General features: G+C 41.1%; 1 long non-coding RNA gene across 1 annotated transcript; it reads left to right on the top strand.

The window, feature by feature from the left end:
* Positions 1-298: 298 nt before the first annotated feature.
* Positions 299-4,582, top strand: LOC125018525. The gene is made up of 3 exons (XR_007113955.1): positions 299-2,149; positions 2,653-4,404; positions 4,550-4,582. It is a non-coding gene; the product is annotated as an uncharacterized LOC125018525 (long non-coding RNA).
* Positions 4,583-5,345: the final 763 nt, after the last annotated feature.

The following is a 5,345-nucleotide window of genomic DNA, read 5'->3' as shown; positions in this document are numbered from 1 at the left end:
TAACAACACAGTGACCTGTAAGGAACGACATTTGTTTCAGTGCAAAAAAACAAAGAACAAGTAAATCAGTGGAATGTTTACATTTAATGAATAAATACTAATAATAATAAATATATGGAAAATAAGATTAATAATCTAATATAAGTTATAAATGTTGCCCTTCCAGTGAATGACAATAAAAATGATGATAAAATCTTCTGGTTCCAGTCCATGTTTCTGTCTCTACATTCTGTCTAAGATGATTCTGACCAGTTAGAGTCTAAGAAGCTGCTTCACTGCAGGTTTGAGGAGGAAGGAAGGAAGTGATTAATCAAATAAGTCTGAAATGTACAAATATCCCTTCAGTTCTGTCTTTCCATCTCTTGCTTTGTTTCTCAGACACAACGAACTGACTGAATGTGTCTGCAAGTTTATTATTTATTTATTTTTTCATTTTTAATGGCAACTTCTCTCTTTTTTGTGGTGGACGATAAGTTATGGTTTAGCCCTGGGTCTGTCCACTTGTCTGAATAAAAGAGAATAAATCTATCTCTACTTTATCAGTCTTTTATTCAGAGAAGTGAACAGAACACAGCACTGAGAACCAGGAACAAACAGAACTCAGATTAAATTGGAATTTCATATTTTGAAGGAAAGGCAATAATGTGACACTCATGAGTTCACTGCAGAGGGATGTGACCAGAAACAAAAAACAGAAATCATCATCTAATCCACTGTGTTTCTCTGGCTCCAGTTTCATGTGTTTTATTCAGTGATGTTCCTTTAAACAACTGATCACTTCTTTACTTTGGCTCCTCCTCTTCTCCGTTTCCTGGTTTGACTTTACTTTCACTTTCTCCAGGGTCGTGTCGCAGATCTTTTTCTCCATCTGAAGGTAATGAAGCAGTTTGTGGTGTTTTCTTCATCAGCAGAAATCTGCCGCTCCATAGTTCACGTTAAACTCAGTCACAGCTGAAAGGAAAGAGTCTGGATCATTTTGTTTCTCTGGTCCGTTTGTGTCACTCGGTGCATGAATATGATTGAAGGTGATTTTCTTTCCTTCATCTTTTCATCGAGGACACAGTCGGGCTTTTATTTGTAAACTGTCTGTAGAATGTTTTTATGACGTAAAGCGCTGGAAGTAACTCAGTAGTTTGAGCCTCACAGATAATAGTAACTATTCTTGGACCTGGTTCATAGTCGACGGAAGCGACGCCAGACGCGAAGGACATAGTGAGATGAGTTGAACCGTTTATTCAGATATTATTATCTCTGTAAAGACTCTGAGGTGAAGTCTCAAAAATATCTACTGAGGAGTTTTTATTTTATTTTACTGTGAATCATCTCGGTTCATTTAAATCTGTATTTATATATTTATAAATAAGTCAGAAAGGGGCAGAGATGAGTTTTACTTCCACCTGCTCGTTTTCGGACGGTTTTAAATATATTTCTCTGTTCAAAATAAATATATTGAATTCAAATTCAATTCAATTGTTGTTCTATCGGGAAAAATGGGAATAGAGAATGTTTTTCTTGGCCAATAAGACGCAGTAGAGACGGTGGGACACCACCTTGTTGTTTATGTTTCTTACTGAGTTTGTCCCTCACATTTATTTCCAGTCTTTTTTGACACTTTCTTGGCTCTTTCCCATCGCGACAGTAATTTCAATCCACACATTCTCTGTGTTGTATGAGAGTAGGGATGTGGAGTGGGTGCACCCGTACAGTCTTCTTATGTTGTATAACAAAGTGGTTGATAAGTTCATTACATGCGTTAATCACGTCATTGCGTTTGTGTGTTGGAACTTCCAGTCAGACTCGGTGTCAGTGAACGCATCACATGTGTGTCCTCCATGGCTCCATCTAGTGGACTGATAGTAGAAGTACAGCAGCTGATGAATAAGAGAGAATCAGTGGAGGATCAGCTGATCTTTTTACAGCAGGAATGATTTCAGTTGATGTTCACATGAATGATGAGTGTTTCCTCTGCAGGTGAAAGAAGAAAGAGTGAATTCAGCAGCATGGTCCAGAGAGAGGACAGACTGGAGGGACCTGGACCTGGACCTGGATCTGGTCCTGGACCTGAACCCAGCTGTGGTTCCTTTAAGAGCGACTGGTCCAAGGGCATTGGTATTGATTTTAAAGAAGGATGTGGTTCTGGTCCAAAGAGGTAAAGTATCAGTAAATGTTGAGGGTCTTGGTTCCTCTTGTCTTCTTGCAGACTGATGAGTGTCTGATCAGTAGATGTCTGTCCTGTTGTAGAGAGACCAGCTCTACACACTAGTGTTGTTGCTTCTTTGCTTGTTCAGGTCCATGTGACTCAGAGAGGAATCACCATCAGCAGACAGTCAAAGCCAGTAGTTCCTTAGTGATGCTGCAGCTGCTGCTGCTTTCAGGAGACACAGTGTCCACTTCTTTAGTCACGTTCTGTCTTAGTTTCCTCTTGAAAACATGAATGACGGTAGATCTGGTGCATATTTAACTCCTGCAGCCTCTACACTCATCTGACAGCATTGACTTCACTCCTGTATCATGTAGGAAGACGGCCTTTGTTCACAAGTGACCAGGATGTTCATTCATACAGGACAGAAACGTGTTAAAGTGGCATCACATGAACACAGAGGAGTAAATGTCTGAGTCTAAACTGTCCATGACTCTCATCATTGTTCACAGGAATGAACCTGGACCTGGACCTGAACCCAGCTGTGTGTCCTTTAAGAGCGACCATTCCAAGGGGTTTTTGATTGATTTTAAAGGAGGACGTGGTTCTGGTCCAAAGAGGAGGAAGAGGTAAAGTGTCAATAAATGTTTTGTTCTTGTTTCATTATTAAACATTATTTATGAGTTTTATGACAAAGTCAGAGGTAAGTTGACACCTTCCACCTGATGAACCAGGTTCTGCAGTTCTTGTCACTCAGGCTGAAATTCATGGCAGTAACAACCAGGAACAACAATGCACTTGTTTGTTAATTCACTTGTGTGTCTAATCATGTCTAAGTCTAAGTTTAAGAATTTCAAAATATTAAGAATGAACCAAAATACAAAAATGAATGTTCCTGACAGTGCTTTGCCTCAGATGGGCACCATTTAGTTGAGGATTGTTTGCACAAATATGCTTATTGTAATAATGAATAATTATACTGATGAGTATTATTATTACTAATAATGACTTTTGTTCCTGTAAACCCCAACATTTTAAAACTAGGTGTCGTGACACATCTCGCAAAGCTAGCTTCGTTATCTCTCACACCAAAGTCAAGTCTAACAGAGGTTTCAGCAACATTCTGTGGGAACTTCTTCCACTGTGCAGTGTGAAGAAGCCTTGATGTTGCTCTTCACTTCTCTCCAGCTCTGATGAAGTATGTGGTTTGTTTTATGAGTTTGGACCTGCAGCAGCCAGTGATTACACTACAGATGCTCTCCGTAATTTTCTTGAGCACCTGATTGTACCACCATCGATGCCTGGTTTCCCCCAGTGCTTGTAGACCTTGTAGGGTGTTCCACTTGGTCCTGGGGCTGGACCTTGCTTTCTGCATCACCTCCTGAACTTCTTTCAGAAGCATCTCCCGCTGATAAAAGGCCTCAGTGGGCTCTGGTGGTGTTATAACTGCCTTGCACTGCCCTAGCTCTTCGTTCCTGATAATATCACTGAGGTATCATGGAGATGATGATCAGCTTCCACTTCTTACCAGCCAGACGTACGAGGAGCTCCTTCACAAAGCCAAAGGGGTTCTTGATGAAAGCTGTGCCAGATTTCAGATTTCAGACAACTGGATAATTGGTTTGGACAGCTTGCATACTGATATATATGTATATAATAGTATAAGAGACTTGTAATGTTACATTACATGTACATATTGCAAGTACAGATAGAAGGAGAATACAAAAGCAAAATGGCGCAAGTAAAATGCCACAGAACACAGTGTAATCGATGGTCAATAAATAGAATAAATAGGTAAATAAGGGAGGTTACTTGTTTTACTAGCAACATCTCATCTTTATTACCACTTATTCTCACTAGGGTTGCGGGGGTCGCCTGCTTCTATCCCAGCTCTCATCAGTCGAGAGGTCCACCCTAGACAGGTCTCCAGTCTATCTCAGGGCTAACACAGAGGGAAACAACCATTCACACTCACACAGAGGATCAATTTAGAGTCACCTGACCATCAACATAATAAAGAAAAACAGGGCAAGGATGTAGTAAAAGTTAGGTTAGCACTGACATGTAGCATGCCCTGGTGACTGTTTTCCTGGGGAGTTAGACGATAAGACAACAACCATGTGGAGGAAGTAATGTCTTCAATCTTGTAATGGATGAGAGCTAATTGTTGATGATTGGTCCACAGAGTCCACCAGCAGAGCTCAGAGGTTCTCAGTGGTCAGTCTACCCAGCAGCATCAGACACAGCTGGACTCCATCTTTCTGGTCTGTACATGTACAACAACTACTTTCCATCATGTCCATGCTGCTCTTTGTAGACCAGTGGATTGTCAGTGTGTCCAACATGGATCTGATGTTTGTCTCCATGGTTTCAGTCTGCTTGTGTCATTCATATCATCTTCTGTTCCAGCTGCTGGAGGACAACATCATGACTTTTGTGAAGAAGGAGCTGAAGAAGATCCAGAAGGTTGTGAGTCCAGATTACCCAGAATGCTCAGAGAGTCAGAGGGAGGATGAGGAGGTGTTGGAGGGTGAGGATGAAGAGCAGAGGAGGAGCAGCAGAGATTTATTCCTGAAGATGACAGTGAACTTCCTGAGGAGAATGAAGCAGGAGGAGCTGGCTGACTGTCTGCAGAGCAGTAAGAGGATTTCTCTAAACATTGAAGCTGCTGGAGAAATGAGACGTTTACTAATGTCTCAAGAGATGAACCAAGATATATTCACACACTCATTCTTTAGAGCAATGACATGTTGGAATATTTACTGGAGAGTTTATTCATTCATCTTATTTGTTGTTTTTTCATTTAGGACATTACCAACGTAAGGTTAAATCTGTTCTGAAGAAGAAGTTCCAGTGTGTGTTTGAGGGGATTGCTAAAGCTGGAAACTCAACCCTTCTGAATGAGATCTACACAGAGCTCTACATCACAGAGGGAGGGACTGCAGAGGTCAATGATGAACATGAGGTCAGACAGATTGAAACAGCATCCAGGAAACCACACAGAGCAGAAACAAGCATCAGACAAGAAGACCTCTTTAAAGCCTCACCTGAAAGACCTGGACCAATCAGAAGAGTGATGACAAAGGGAGTGGCTGGCATTGGGAAAACAGTCTTAACACAGAAGTTCACTCTGGACTGGGCTGAAGACAAAGCCAACCAGGAAATCCTCTTCATATTTCCACTGACTTTCAGAGAGCTGAATGTG

Source organism: Mugil cephalus, chromosome 13, assembly GCF_022458985.1.
Source record: "Mugil cephalus isolate CIBA_MC_2020 chromosome 13, CIBA_Mcephalus_1.1, whole genome shotgun sequence".
In the NCBI taxonomy this organism is placed as follows: domain Eukaryota; kingdom Metazoa; phylum Chordata; class Actinopteri; order Mugiliformes; family Mugilidae; genus Mugil; species Mugil cephalus.
This window is presented reverse-complemented; position numbering and strand designations above follow the sequence as displayed.